Consider the following 17,186-nt stretch of genomic DNA (forward strand, 5'->3'; position numbering starts at 1 on the left):
GAGCTTAAATTGATTGACAGTTATTGGCCAAAGTCATTTTTATGGCCCACCATGAGACCATCAAAGAGGTGGATTTATGGAGAGAAGAGGAATTAGAGCCAGTAATACAATCAATGATGATATTGTCTTCTTCTGACTCCTTCTTTGTCATTTTGATGGGTCACAACTGAGATGGAAACTCAGATTTCAAAAGTGAATTGATGGTTCTCTACAGTGTCAACCTGTTTGAACATATTTCCCAGAATTCCTATCCCTGTTCCTAGTGTTGTAGGAAACATGAAAGAAATTTGTTCTCATTTGGAAGGGCAGTGTAGGATCATGGGGCACTTGTGGATCATGATTTGGTTTGCATGGGGCAGCACCCAAGCCTTGTCTTTTCCAGCTTGTGTTAGATATCCTCCATCAACCTCTCTGAATCTTGTCCAAGTTATGCATGATAGAAAGCACCAGTATGACCTACTTTATTAAGTCTGGAAGCACAAGTGTGTACCGGTTCATTTTCATGGGTTCCAGTTTGTCTTTGCTCCCTCAGTTTATGTCCATCTTTCTTTCTGATTGACCACTGGAAGATAGATTATGGAGGCAAAATTCATTTATTTTTTCATTCATGTTTTCATTATTTATTCATAGATTTACTGAACATTGGCTATTTGATTATCTCCCTGCTCTGAATATAAATGTCTATAACATGACTTCTATACAGTAGGGTTGTGCCCTGGAGATGCTTATGGTCCACTGACAGGGAAGGAATAAATAAAGGATTATAGGGAAATACAGTGACTTTTATTATAAAGAAGCACTGAGTGCCTTACAGATAGAAATGCAGAGTACCTCAAGTTGCTTGGGGAAATTAAAGATTGTCCCAAGAGGTATCAGATGAACTGAGGTTTGAGGGATGAGTGGGTTTTCATCAGTTGGACAGATGGAGAAAGGCTTCAGGAATGTTATCATTATACCTGGGGATGGGGATCCATTGCTGATATGCTTTTAAGTGTTTGACTAATGGCAGGAAAATGATACCATGCTTCCTTGCAAAAGTCTTTATTCAAGTTATGACTTCCAGTGTCTTTGAAGAATGTTTGGGATGATTTAGCAAGAACATGTGTGCTTCTACACCCCCATTGTGTAGATAAATCCCTTTTTCTTCATTTCCTATTTACAATCTAGAGTGTCCTATGGGAACAGAAAGAAATGTCAGGTATTGAAACCACAATGGCGACAGTATCACAGTCATTGCGGATTATAGATCCAAGGGATCCTGATCCATATATCCCTTGGCCACCAGTGTGGAACAGTAGCAACTGTGAGACTTGTGCTACCTGACATCTGAGTACTTCCTTCAGAAAGCATGACTACCCTACTATCCTGGGACATGCTTTCTGGCAGGATACCAGAACCTCCATCTCCACACAACTGGTCATTCATTAATCAAGTTTTCTCTCTTATATTCAACAATTCTTGTCTATTTTGGCATTTTCCTCCACTCCTCACAGCTATCCTCCACCATGGATACTCTCACCATGCTATTAGAGTCAGCCCCCACCAAAGAATGCAGAGAATGCTCTGAGCCCATCTTGAAGACATACTCATGAATTTGTTTTGGCTTTTACTCCTGTTTTTCATTTTTTTCTCTCTTTCTGGCAGTATAATTTGGACAAATTATTTAAATTATTTGAATTTAAATTCAACTTTCTTATGTTAGGATATAATATTTGTATAACAATTATGCTTATATCATTGGTTTGTTGGTAGGATGATAAAAGTTAATAAACATAATGTGTTTAGAACAGGGTCTGGCTTATCTGGTGAAGTATTTATAAATATTAGTAGTTACTGTCAAACTCTTCTCATCGCCATCACTTTTTGTCCTCTTGTTTACTGTGTTCATTGACATCGCTGGCCCATAACAATGGAACACCACTGACAAAGCAGTAAATAACTATAGATATAAAAGAATGCAATCTCTTCTAGTCCTGAAATACAATCTGTCTGGTGAGAAAAAAAAGGACTAATTAACTTCAGGGAATAAGCTGTGATGCCATTCTAGTTTCCTGGGGAAGCACCTGTTATATTTTTTAATTGGTGACTTCTCTTATCTCCCTTGTCCTCTCCAAGATGTACTGCACTTGTAGAAGTTCTTAGAGACCAAATATTCTGTGAACATAAAATATTATGGCATCAATAATGGCTCTAACCTAGAAGGAAACAATCAATGTGAAAGCTAGTATTAAATCAGAGCTATGTGACTGAAGGTGAAACAGAAAAGAGTCTATAAACTGTCAACATAATGGGTTTAAGCAAAAGAGAAACCACACGATGATAAAGCTTATCATGATGCAGAGGTTGAACTGTGGAGAGACAGTAAGAGAGAGAGTTTAAGAAAAGAGAGAGAGAGAGAGAGAGAGAGAGAGAGAGAGAGTGAGTTTTACTGATGATGAGGCAAAGCATTTGCTAAGATGGATGGGGGGGAAGCAGGAGGAAGCAGCAAGAAGTGTTTAAGTGAGAACTGAAAATTTCAAAGTCATTTGTGGAAGTGTAAAAGGAGAAGGAAGCCATGGATTTCCTAGAACTCAAGCTGAGAGGAATGAGCAACAAAAGTACAGGCAAACAGAGGAAGGCAGAGAGGAGATCAGATTGGAGGCAGCCTCAGATCCACAGGGAGGTTTAAAAGTGAAAAGCGCAAAGTAAAATTAGCATAGACAGCCAGCTCTGAAATTTCAAAGGCTAAGGTGCTTCAGAGACAAAGGAAGATGGCTTTAAGAATCCATGAAAGAAAAAGCATATGGTGGAGAGAAGGATTTGTAAATAAATAAAGTTATGAAAAGAACTGAGAAATAATGGTTTCACTCAACAATATTTATTGAGTGCCGATATTGGGCCATATGTTGAGATCTATGCTGGAGCCGGAGAGATTAAACAGCAATGACACCCACCATCATCATCATGATTATGGTCCTCAAAGATGGGCTATGGCTAGTGATGCACAGCCAAAACCATCTACTTTTCCATTGGTTTTGCAAACAATATTTTATTTGATCTTCACAATAGCCCTGTGGGCATAGAGGGCAGATATTATTATTTTAATTTCACACACGAAGCAGTGCAAGCTCAAGGCGATGAGGCTAAGGTCCATTTGGCACCAAGGCCAAATGCACAGTAGGAGTGGAGACCCAGCCTCCTGAGTCCTGATCCTGTCTGGTCCACAAGGCTACACTGTAATGGGCTACATTTGTGCTGATTAAATCTGGACTATTTTCTGAGATGCTTATGAATCTGTATTTCTTTCTTTTTTTAACTTCTAAAATATTATTCTTCTAAGAAGCCTGAGGCATTTTACACATTTTACATTCTGATTCATTCAATCCTCCTTGGGAAACAAAGAATGACAGATAATTCCCAACTGGTAGGTGCTTAATGGAAAAAAAACAGAAATGCAACAATTTACATTTCCTTATAAGAAAAAGCTTCCTACCTCCTGGTAGGAAAGCAAATGTAAATTAGTAATGAAATGAGGTTAGAAACAATAATGAATCCAGAACATAATGAAAGAGTCCCCAAGAAAAACTGGAAATATTTGTTTTCAAAGCTATTTGCTCAAATGGTCCCAAGGACAAGAACATAAGCACCAGACCTGACCACAAGGAGAAGTCAAATAAACAGGATCAGGGGAACGGCCAGGCTGGACATCATTCTGAAAAACCGGTCTTCACAATATGGCCAGTGTTTTCTCTTCTTGTAATCGCATTTCTCATGTCATGTATAAATTAATTGATATGGTGTGTCACAAGCTCATATTTTCAAGGTTCTATGTTTGTGAGTGTTGCCCTCCTAAATGCATGTTTGTTTTCACATGATTTAGTCTGCAATTTGTTAGAAGAACTAGATGTTTTGTTTTCAGAAAAGAAAGCAACACAAACCTTAATATAAAATACCTTCATTTTCTAAAAGCTCCTGCTTTGGCTGTCTTCATTTACTTGCAGGGTCAGTATGATCTCAATTCCTTCTTCCCTCCTCTCCTTCACCAATCATCCATCCCTTCCTTTGTGGGGAGCCTGGGATCTTTGGATTTCTGCCCTGTTCTTCTGTGTCTGTGGAGAGGCATACGGTCTTGGATCAATGGACAGTTGGGAACATGGTTTAGTGGTAAGGGAAAAAGACATGAATTTAAGCTGGGCTCTTTAGTTTTAATTTTCAATGAATACATGGGAGTAAAGAAACTTCCAGATTTTCCTTCTGAATGACAGAGATTTCGGACAGTGAGGCTGAAAAGAACAAAAATTCCTTCGCTAACTTTATTTCCAAAGAGTCTGCCCAATTTCTAAGTGTCTCTGTGATTCTGGATTCCATCCAGGCCTCAATATGGCACCTCCAGGCTAAAAAAGAAAAAGGAAATTTCAGTGGCAGGCTTGTCCCAAAGGGGAAGGAGTTCCAGAAATGTGACAAGATTTCTGACAAGTTCCTTGGGAAGAATGTAAGAACTTTGAACATGTCTGTAATAAGCTTACAAAGGAAGGATTTGAATGTCTAATTGCTTTTGGCCTTGGTAGGGTTTAGGTCCAAATGTGCAGAGGCAGGTGGCAAAATCCCACCTTCACGACCTTCTCATTCCTTCACTGCAAAGGCTTGGTCGCTTTGGACAATTCCATAGCACTGTATCTCGGAGAGAAAGAGCAGCAGAGAAGGGGAGGGATGTGGAAGGGCTGGAGCCCTGGAAAAATAGAGTGTGTTGCTGAAAGCACTGTGGCCTCACTGACAGCTTATTCAGAACAAAGTGTTTATAAATAACTACACTTTGCCTAGTGCACATAATTGGTGGACAAAGATGGAGAGCCTGTCACTGCTGGAAACAATGCCACTTAGCTGAGTTGTCTGAACCTGATTGAGGGAGCACATGGACCCTTGAAAGAGACAGGTAACAAGCTTGACTCTCAGATATATGCTTCCTTCCCGTAGCCGCTCCGACTGGCCGGAGGGAGAATCTCAGTGACCACCTGGAGCTCTGGGAGTCTCCTGCCAGTCATTCTTCAACTTCAGCTGGGAACAAATGGTTCCTTCTAAAACTAGAAGGGTTCAAAGGGAGCAAGAATTTGGGCACACAGCACTGCTCAGAGCCACACAATTCTCCAATGGAAATCTATATTTATCGTTCTCTGATTTGAAAGGTAAAATAATCCATCTCTTCTTTTCCTTAGCGTGAGGGTTAATCTGGATTGTCAACTTGATTGGATTGAGAGACATCCAGGAAATGCTAAGATTAAGAGACCTCTGCCTGTGTCTATGAGGGTGACTCCAGAGAGGTTGGCGTGTAGAACAGCAAACTGAGGGGGGAGACCCATCCTGAACATAGGGGGCACAGTGAATAGGCTGGAGACCCAGATGGAACCAAAGGCAGAAGAAAGAAGCTGAGGCAGATGGGAATTCCATTCTCCTTGAGAATTGCTGCTCCCATTGCCAGAGAACACCAGACACAAACTCCTTCACTCTACCAACATGAACACTCACCAGCTCTTCTTCTGGAAGCTTCCAGGTCTTTTGTCTCAGATTCAGGCTGAATCTTTGGTCCCTGTGTTCTGAGGTTCCAGCTTCTTGGACTTGAACAGCTGTTGGTTCTTCTAGTTCTGCAGCCTGCAGACTCTGTTGTGGGACAATTTGGCTACTCAGGTGAGCCACTAACTCTTCTTTCATAATCACACATGCATAACCATTGGTTCTGTGCCTCTAGAGAACACTTGGGAAACACGTTTAATTCTTTCCTAGAGCAACAGGACATTTCTGTGTGTATTTACTCAATGGCCAGCATCTGGTGAAGATGAGAGAGGATCTAGGTTTGGGAAACAAATAGAGTCAAACATCATTACCTGCCTTCCCCAGACCACAAGTTAGGGCTACAGAGTTCAATTGAGTTATGTGGTGAAGTAGAAGGTGAGCAAAATCGTTGCCATTAACCAATACACTGGTATCTAGAAAATCCCCTTGACTGAGAAGAAAACCCAGGGATGAGCAGGAGAAGACAGGAAAAGAAAATGAGAAATACTGTGCCCATGATGTAGTAGATGCTTCTTGCTCCCCACAGACACAGCATTCTTTCCCCCTGCTGCCTGGAGTGTCTCCTGCTGACTGCTAACATCTGAATGGCTCTAGGGGAATTGCCCTCACACTAAGAAAGATGCCTCACCCAAGGCCAAACCTATTCTTGGGGCAGCCTCCATCTAGCAGCTACCAATGTGGGGGTCCAAGGCTAGCACCATTGCTTTCATTCAGATCAACCCTGGAGAGCCGATACAGCTCTAGGTCTCTATGCAACTGGCTGAGGACTTTATTGAGACTGCATTGCCATCCCCCTCCTCCCTCCAGGCAGTGACACCTCCAGCCTCTTGTGACTCTCACATGCACAGGCACAGGCCATCTTTGCTTCAGCTGAGCACCAGATGAAATAGTTGGCTTGAGGTAAGGATCCAATAATATAAGACACATAGTCATCTTCACTAGGGAAAGGTGTTTGTAGGAGCCCATCCTGATCCAAAGGACAAAATATTTCAATCTTCCAAATAATGCTGGCGTCTTGCACTACAAAATATAATATGTGTGATGTCTTCATGGCAGGGGAGTGGTATGGACAGGTATGTATACTTAAATTCATGGAACTTAAAAAGATATATGGTGTGATTCTAATATAGATTGTATTTCCAACATATGTGTGTGTCACCGTCACTGGACTGTGAAGTCAATGAGAGAAGGGATTGTGACTTATTTTATATCTTGGCATTCGTGTCTGAGATCAGGGTTGGGCACACACAGTTGTTCAATATTTGAAGTGAGGGCTGGGGATGTGGCTCAAGCGGTAGCGCGCTCGCCTGGCATGCGTGCGGCCCGGGTTCGATCCTCAGCACCACATACCAACAAAGATGTTGTGTCCGCCGAGAACTAAAAAATAAATATTAAAAATCTCTCTCTCTCTCTCTCTCTCTCTCTCTCTCTCTCTCTCTCTCTCCTCTCTCACTCTCTCTTTAAAAAAAAATATTTGAAGTGAACCTAAAGACAGCTCTTTTTCCTTGTTTATTCTTGAACCTCAGTGACCTTTCCAATTACCTTCCTTTGACCGAATCTTCTCCAGGTCAGGGACCATTCGCATCCTCCACGGGGCTATAGGCATTCATTATTTTAACAGTTACTTTTCAGGCATCTCTGATCTTTGTCTTCATGGAACTTACATCCTAGCAGAGACTACAGAAAAAGTATTGCTGTATAGTCACAGTAGTGGTAATCCCTCTAAATGTATGCAGCCCTTGTAAGGAGAGGTTAAAAGAGTGAGACTTGAGTGAATCTGGGAGCTCATCAAAGGCTTATCTTGAGGAATGACTCTTGAGGCTGAAGAGTGAGTAGCATCAGCCTGAGGGGAGGGGGAGAGGGGGAAAAAAAAGCATTCCAATCACGTGTGCACTTTGGGAACCTAGGTATGTGTCCAGGGCATAGGAAATACAGAGGATTCGGCTTCAGGATGCACTGAGATGGGAAAAAGACCACTCAAACAGATCATGCTTTTGGATTTTATTCCAAGGTCAGAGGTGAGTCACTGAAAGATCTTAAACAAGAGATAGGTTCTTAAAGTATTAGGGTTTTTTTTGCTCTTATATTAGCAGGGTCGAGAAGAGATCTGAAGACTAATTAACAGGCTACTGAAGTTGTCTTAAGAGAAAGCTGAAGTAACTTGAAAGAGAGTGGACTTTTTTAGAACTATTGAGAAGTATGTAAGTGAGGATTCGGAGCCTGATTGGACTGGAGAGGAATAATTTGAAGGTAAACACAACTGAATCCACTGTCCCTCAAGTAATTGTGAACTTCCAACACAGAAGTTCTTGTGGAAATGATACTATTTTACCATCCAAGGAACAAGCATACATTTTTTTTTCATCTGAAAAGCATTCTTTACAATGAGATAGACTTCAGATTTGGAGTGTCTTACAGGGCTTGGATTCACATAAGGGTGAACAACAACAACAACAATAGCCTGTTGGGTACAAGAATATTATTGTGTTGGCTTATGTTCTATTGAGGCATGGACCTTATGTGACATAGCTACATTTTTGCCATATAAAAGAGAGCGCAACCTCCTTCTCATATTACTGGCTAGAGCCACAGAAGTTAGCTGGAGAATGGCAAGCTTTCAGTTCTAATTTTTCATTTCAGAAATGATTCAGCTCTTGTCTTGCTTTGGTGTCACTTAAATTATGAAAGTCAAGAGGAGCAAGAATGAAATTCTACTCCCTGTCATTGAAATTCTTAACCCTTTACCACCCCAAATATACAACTTCCCTGGAAAGTGTTAGAAGCAGGTCCTGAAAGTTGCCACTCGATTTCTCTGTGACCACAGTGAGAGGAAACATATAGCACAAGATAAATATGAACAGGTTGACCACAGCTTCTTATTCCCAACCCTCTGCAATGAAGCTTTGACTTGGGTAATGCATATATTAATTTGACAAATGTTTATTGAACAAATTGTACACATGTGACAATTTATGAATCAGCACATAACATGTAGGAGTACAAGACTAAAAGGGAATAATCAATAACAACTGCAGGAACTTGCCTAGAGCTGCCCAGGAAAAGGGGGATAAAAATAAAAATAGCTGTAATTCTACAATCCTTCACTAAACAGCTGGCAATGTAAGAAGATGTTCAAAGGGAAATGCCCAAGTCCTGAAATGTAAGGCCTTGGAACCCTCAGCCTCAGTTTCTTCATCTGAAAACTGATCAAACTAATTGAATCGCCACAGCACATTCAAGTTCTATTTCTGGGATTCCTTATTTTACTGGGAGGTTTGTCTTTTTCTCATGACATATTAGGGCTCACATATTCCAGGGAATCTACCTCACTGAGAGGCAAAACTGCTTTGGGCCTTTTTTAACCCATTACCTCCAATCCCCAGAAGTTTTTGGTAAAGACTTCACAATAAATGAAATCACACTGCTCAAAGTAAAGAGAAAAAGTATTGTTTCTTTCTATTTTAATCAAAACACAACTTCATAAGGATATGGTTTAGAAACAATGACTTAAAGTTGAAGTCCTTGCAAGCAATCTTTTCGCAAGAGTACACACGATAAAGAGGTGATAATTGAGTCAAGGAAAAATTCTGTCATTCCTTCTGAGGACATTGCTGACACAGCTAGAGCAAACCTGGGAGGCACACAGTAAATGCCCATCAACCATGAAGAATGAAACTCTTCAGGAACAACAAGGAATGAACCTGCACTTCCTCTGCTGGCAAAACGTGGGGCGTGGCCTGGAGTGACCTACTCTCCCAGTGGGGTGGGGACCTGCCTAGAGAAAGTGCACATGGGACACCAAATCCAAGGGCAAGTCCCGGTTGTAATTGTTTCTTAGAGCAAGTTTCCAGAAAGGAGTTAAAAGAAAGCATTCCTGATTTTCCATTCCTCAGTGCTTTGGAATTGACTTTTCCTCATTTGCACCAGATGCTTAAACCCCAAGACTGATTTTCATGACATCATGTTAAATTAACCTCTCATGTAAGGAGACCACTTTCTGTAATGCAAAGATTGGAAGCAAACAAAACAGAACCAATATTTCTGTGGCTATATGTAGGCCAGGACTTAGCTTCCACCATAGGCCCATCTGCCTCAGGACTGAATCTTATCTGATCATTTCCATGGCAACAGCTGTGGGATTAGAATAGGATGAAGGTTTAGGAAGAGTCGCTGGAATTCAGGCCTAGACAGTGAGGATTATTTAACTACACACTTGTGTTGCCATGGAGACGAAAATTTACAAATCAGGCAGGATTTTTGTTGCTCAGTAGCGCAGTATTATATTCTTAGGGCTGCTTCAAATCCCTCAATTCCATCTTCTCTCCCTTCGGGGGGGAAATATCCCACTGGACACAATTTAATTATTCCCCAATACTTTCTATTTTCATTTTTAGGGCAGAAATATAGATAGGCTAAAACCTAAGTAATTGTTAGGACCTAAATACTAAGTAATTGTTCTTAGCATGCATTTCAGGTTTTTTTGTTTTTAAGTGAAATTTGGCTTAAAGAAAAAGAATCTCAAACGTGATAGGGAGCATACTCATGCAGAGTCAATTAAACCTCATACGAATCCAAACCAAAATTATGCTGATTAAAAATATTTATTATTATTATGATATTTAATATTTCTAGTAGCATCAAATATCCCCAGACTTCTAGTTCATTTTATAGCAAATTAATGTCAAGGAATCAGCAATAATTCGTGTTTAACCATGATTAGGATTAACAAACCACTTTCACCATTATGAATTCATTTCACACTTTAAATACATAAAATTTTTATGTAAAAATATTTAAAGAGTGGTTAAGAAAAGCAACAATCTTACATCACAGCTGAAGCCACATCCCTTCCAGTTATATCAGAGCATTTGCCATAAACAGAAAAACCCACAATATGATTCTAGCCATCTTTTTTGTTGTTTCCCTACAAACTCAAATACAGCCATTTAGGCCAGGGACGATGGTATACACTAGCAATCTCAGCAATTTGGGAGACTAAGCCAGGAGGATCACAAATTTGAGGCCAGCCTAGTGTTAGAAATATCCAGTTGCTCCAAAGTGGCTGGGAAAAGCAAGCTTTCACTCCCTCCAGAAGGAGCATGCTAGTAGAATCTGGCCAGCAAGGGGCCAGGGTGGGCAGTCCTCCTGTTTATATTTGTAAGGCAGCACTGCCCTTGACCCTGATTGGAGGAGCTCCGGGTTATAATCTATGCGATTAGGCTAATTTTAAAATTGAGGCAGGCAAAGGGAAGGGCTATAATTAAAATGGCTACAACTGGATACAATTAAGGCTCTACTCTGAAAATGGACCCCCAGACTTTTTATTTCTCCCACTGGGCCATTTAGTCAGACCCTCAGCAAGAACCCATCTCAAAATAAAAATAAATCGAACCGAGGATGTAGTTCATTCGTGAAGCACCCCTGGGTCAATCCTCAGTAGCACAAAAGAAAAAAAGTTATTTAATATTTTTCCCACCTGCACGTTCTCCCTCCCCACCTGGGTGCGTAAAAATACTCAAAGCCTCACACACAGCTACCACTGCCCTTTGAACTTATCATTCCACCAGCTACAGAAGTCAGTGCCTTCACAGGGAGTTGTCAGAAGTCAAGTGACTTTCCTCAAGGTGAAGCAGGAATACAAAGACAGACCTGGACCATCAGTCAGAGAATCATAAAGTCAGAACAGGAGCTGACATGGCCCTTTTTTGGTACACTGTTAATGGGCCATTTGCATTTTGATTGTGTCTCTGGCAGGAGTCATGGAGGCCTGGACTGCAGAGAACAAAGCAGAGCAAGCACCTTCTCCAGAGGAGCAAGGAATGCTGAGCCTGAAACAAGTCACTGCAGCATCTAGAGGACTTCAGCCTGAGCAGAGCTGGGGCATGGTCAGGGCTGGGGCGTGGTCAGGGGTGGGGCGTGGAGGTTTTGAAACATGCAGCTTTCTCAGCCCTGGAGAGTGGGCTTGGATGTGTGAGGGCATTATTTTGCAGGACTACCTGGTTGACCTTTATCAAGATTCAAGGGCACATGGCTTTTAATCCATGAAGGCTTCCTAATAATGATCCTGTGCCAATATGCAAAATTTTTAATTTTTTGTGTAGTTTGTAGTTGTGAAATATATAAAACAAAAACCACCCACATTTGGAGACAACCTGAGTATTTCTTAATAGGGAACTGGTGATAAAAAAATATGGCAGAAAATAGTCAACAAACATTGTGTTGCTATTATATAAATTAGAGTAGTCTATATATGCAAACATGAAATGATCTCCAAAATATAGCACTAAATGAGACGAATGAGATGCAGAATAGTGTGTGATCTAGTTTGTGCAAACATATAGACATCATAAAGACATAATATGTAAATAATTTCTAGAAGAATTCATAAAAAATGTTGACAGCAGTTACATCTAGAGAGAGACAGTGGTTCATAGAAAAGAGGGGAACATTTATTTGTCTTTTGACACTTTTTAGTACTCACACTTTTAAAAATGTGCAACATGTATTCTTTATTTGTAAAAATTAGTTTATTAGAAAATAATGGAAGGGAAGGGATTGAACAGGTGCAGCAGATGAAGAAAAGGTCAGGGAGGGTAAGGAAATAAAAGATAAAAAGGAAAGAGAAACAAAGGACTCTTCAATTGGCAGGAGTAAAATGATCTTTATAGGAAATTTTAAAAATTAAACAGCTTTGTTGACATATAATTTACATACCATAAAATTCCATACCATCTTAGAGTGTAGAGTTGCATGGTTTTTAAGTATATTTATAAAATTATGCAATCATCACCATAATCTAATTTGAGAACATTTGCATCACTTGGAAAGAAACCTCTTACCCATTAGCAGTCGCCCCTCATTCTCTGCTCCCTTTACACTTATTCCTTGGCAATAAGTAATTTGCCTTCTGTCTCTATAGATTTGCTTATTCTGTACATTTCATATAATAGGATTTATACAGTGTGCGGTCTGTTTTGACTGACCTTGTTCACATAGCATAATGTTTTAAAATTCACCCATGTCATTCATACCATGTATGAGTACTTCACTTCTTTTTATTGCTTAATAATATTCTACCATATAAACTTACCACCTTAGGCTCCATTCATAAATTGATAGACTTTGCATGGGTCCCATTTGTGTACTACCACAAATAATGAACATTCATATCAAATCAAATTTTTATTTATATGTTTTGTTTTGCTGTTTTTTTTTTCTCTTGGGTAGATACCTAGAAATGGCTAGATAAAAAGATGTCTATCCTGAATGAAGCAAGATGAAATCTTAGAGTAGTTTTGATTTGCATTTCTCTAATTGCTAGAGATGTTGAATATTTTTTTTCATATATTCAATTGTATTTCTTCTGTGAAGTGTCTGTTCAATTCCTTAGCCCATTTATTGATTGGGTTATTTGTTTTTGTTTTTTTTTTTTGATGTTGAGTTTTTATATGTCCTGGAGATTAATGCTGTATCTGAGGTGCATGTGTTAAAGATTTTCTCCAATTCTGTTTCCTTTGCTGAGAAGAACCTTTTTAGTTTGAGTCCATTCCATTTATTGGTTCTTGATTTCACTTCTTATGTTTAGGCAATTATCAAGAATACAAGCAACAATAAATGTTGGCGAGGATATGGGGGAAAAGGTATACTCATAAATTGCTGATGGAATTGCAAATTGGTGCAACCATTATGGAAAGCCATATGGAGATTCCTACGAAAACTTGGAATGGAAGCACCATTAGATCCAGCTATCCCACTCCTTGGTTTATACCCAAAGGACTTAAAACCAGCATACTATAGTGATGTAGCCACAAAAATGTTTATAGTAACTCAATTCACAACACCCAAACTATGGAACCAATTTAGATATCGTTCAATAGATGAATGGATAAAGAAAATGTGGTGTATATACAGAATGTAATATTACTTCAACCTTAAAGAAGAATGAAATTATGGCATTTGCAGGTAAATGGATGTAGCTAGAGAATATCATGCTAAGAGAAATAAGCCAATCCCCCAAACCCAAAGGCCAAATATTTTCTCTGATATGCAGGTGCTAATTCACAATGGGGGGGGATGCTAGAGAAAAATAGAGGCACTTTGGTTTAGGAAGGGGAAGTGAAGGGAGGGGATGGGGTATAGGGGTGGTAAGGATAATAGGACGAATCAGACATTATTACTCTATGTTCATACAGGACTATCCAACCAGTGTGATTCTACATCATATACAGAAGAATGAACAGTTATACTCCATTTATGTATGATATATCAAAATGCATTCTACTAATTAGGAGAAATAAAAAATCTTTAAAAAAACATAAAATCAAGTTTATCTTTCTTTGCAATAAAACATTACTCTATTGGGGTTGGGGAGGTGTCTATCTAGGACCTTAAAAACCTGCCACAAAGCTTTCCAAAGAGAATGTTTTTGTTACATTTCTACCAGGTTTGTATGAGTTCTGGTTCTTTTCATGTATTTATTAACCTTTTGAACATCTTTAAGTCTGTTCAGATCCTCTACTCATTTTTAAAATGGGTTACTAATCTTTTTATTATTGACTTGTAAGAGTCTCTACATAAAATATCTATGACTTGCAAGTATTTTCTCCCATTCTATAAGTTGTCTTTTCACCTTCTCAATGTCATTATTTCTGAAACTTTTTGGCTTTGATGAAGTCTATTTATCATTTTTTCTTTATTATTTGTACTTTTGTGTCTTATCTAAGAAAATATTGCCTACCAAAGTCGAGGATATTTATGCATATGTTTGCTTATTTTAGTGTGTTTAACTTTTACATTGAGGCTTATGATCCATTTTGAATTAATTTTTGTTTACAGAGTAGGAGAGGGATCTAACTTCATTATTTTGCATAGATATACAGTTGTCTTTGCACTATTTGTTGAAAAGTCTCTTTTCCTTCCATTTACTAGTGAAGTCATCTATTCTTGGCCTTTTCTTTGTGGGTATTTTTTGGTTATTAATTCAAATCTACTTATTGTAGATCTATTCTGATTTTTTCTTCTTGAGTAGGTATGTAGAATTTTTATATGTAATTGCTTTTACTTCAAATGTGAAGTACTAAGGGATTTGGGGAAGTGAGGAAGGAAGAAGATTGGAGACTCAAAAGAATCCTAAATCTATGTTACACATTTGGGGAAAAAATTTTATTTTCTCTGATGTGTATGTCCCCAATCCTGTGTGTATAAGAATGAGGTAGTTGAAGTCCCTCATTAAAGCTAAAATTCAAGAAAATAAGAAACATGGGTTCTTCATTGCGTTTGCAGCCAGATGTATAGAGATTGCTCTGAAAGAATCCCCTTAAGAATGGGGGTAGCATTTAGAGAAGAAGGTTTTATTTACCTACTAAAAAGCAGGGAAACATATAAAAGCCCTCTACTTGCAGGAAGGCGGAAAAGAAGCAATCTTATTACAGATGTTTGGTAGATCAAACATTCATGAAAGCTAGCTGCTCTCAACTTCTTGCAGTTTTGCAGTCTTGAGAAATAGCCTCAGGAATATAAATAGTTATCCATACAGAAATATTTTTGATGAAACCCTGCTGTCATGAACAGCTTTGTGCAACTAACTACTAATATAGAGACTGAGAATACTTTTTAAGTGGTGCAGGAGCTGTGATTCAAAGAAAGTGATCTATTGTGAATCAATTTGCAATGTGGAATCTCATGGAATGCTGGATGAAATCGAAAGGCAGCTTGCATCTTGTTGGCAAGATAGAATAATGAGATTCGGCTATAGTCAGAGGCATTTCCCTGTCAGTTCCTTGAATAAGTGCTTGCTCATGCCCCTGTGGGGGCATTTGTCATGAGAGCCAGGCTCAGGCTACAATGACATCTATGTGTAGTTTGCTGGGGACATATCATGCCATACAACGGAAGATTCCATTTCATAATGGCTTATACATTTTCTCAACAAAACATTTTGGATATCATTATGAAGCCTAGAGAAAAGGCCCTCCTTAGATGTAGATGAGTGAACATTGCTGTCAATATTACAGTTTCCAGATCCCATCCAGATTAACAGCTGATGACATCATGTATCCCGTGGCTGACCCAGGGCACTCAGCAATAACAGGAAGGTACCTCTAGAAGACCTGGCATAGGGAAATTCCTTTTAACTGATCGGTTCCTGGTGCCATTTGAATAAAATAAAATGAAATTACATTTCCTTTTCTTCATTTCTTGTTCCATTTTCTTTGATCAGTCACTGTTGATCTCCCTTGTAAGTAAACACACTCTGAGTGTGGTAAGAAAAGCTTGTTGACCTCCCTTTGTGTGGTATAATTTGGTACCATACCACGGCGAATATTTTTAAAGAAAGTTTTATATGTGGTAGGGGGAGTGTTGGATGCCATGCAAAATTTTAGTAAGACCAGAGAAATAAATTCAAGCCATTTATTGTACAACACTGTGACTATAGTTAATCACAATGTGCTGTAATTCGGAAAATAACTAGTAGAGTAGATTTTAAGTATTCTCACTACCAAACAAAATGCAACTATGTTTAGCCATTCCACAGTTATTTTAAAACATCGTTGTGTACACAAAAAAGTAATAATTTTTTATTTGTCAATTAAATGAATAAATTTTTAAAAACATGCACTTGACTAAGCTGAGTGATCACCAACCAAGGTCTGTGGGAGCCTCAGAAAGATGGGATTATATTTTTCAGACAACAGCCTTCACCAGATGTCCATGACCCTGAGTGATTTCCATTGACTTAATTGTTAGGGAATCAGAGGGCACTGCTAGATCCCTAATTACTCTTCAGTATGGTTTCCATTAGTAATGCTTGTTTGTGGGTGCGTGTGTGTGTGTTTGTGTGTGTGTGTGTCTCAGAAAACAGGATAGGGAGAAAGACATCTGCTATAATTTGAGCTCTGTCCCCAAATTTATATTTTGGTGGAAGTGGTGATGCAGCCCAGTGGCAGGATGCTTTCCTGGCATGGGAGAAGGCCTGGATTCAATCTCCAGTGCTGCAAAAAAAAAAAAAAAAATTTAAATGTCTTATTTTGAGTCTAATCCCCAGTACCCCAGGATGGATTTCATTTGGAAAGAGGGTCATTGCAGATATAATAATTAAATGAGATAATTAAGGGGGCTTTAATCCATTGTAGCAAATGTTCTTCTTCAAGAAGAGGATATTTATTCACAGAGATAGGCACACCGAGATAGGAAAATGCTGTGAAGAGATGCAAAGACAGTCATCTACAAGCAAAGGCAGGATCTGGCTTCAGTTCTTTCCTTTAGCCCCCAGAAACAATCAACCTGTTGAAACGTTGATTTTGAATTTCCAGCTTCCTGGGCTGTGAGACTGAATTCCAATGGGGAGGCAGCCAGAGGCTTGTTTGGGGATTCTTCTTCCTGCCAAGGAGGGTGAAAGCCACCTGAGAAATTAAAGACTAGAAAAATTAGTGAAGAAGAACAACAACAAAAAAAAGAGTCAGAAAGGATAGATTCAAAAAGGTGGAGCCCCTGATAGTCCAATCCATGCAGGAGCTGGAGCTAGACAATTAGAAAATGGCTCCTGTGGTTTATTTAAGGAGGTACATCAAAGGCAGGGATAAAATTTCAGGGGTGGAGTCCTGCTCCCTGGTGTCTTGCAGTCAGCAGGTTGATTGGCA

The sequence above is a fragment of the Urocitellus parryii genome, unplaced genomic scaffold (genome assembly GCF_045843805.1).
Source record: "Urocitellus parryii isolate mUroPar1 unplaced genomic scaffold, mUroPar1.hap1 Scaffold_35, whole genome shotgun sequence".
NCBI classification, from domain to species: Eukaryota; Metazoa; Chordata; class Mammalia; order Rodentia; family Sciuridae; genus Urocitellus; species Urocitellus parryii.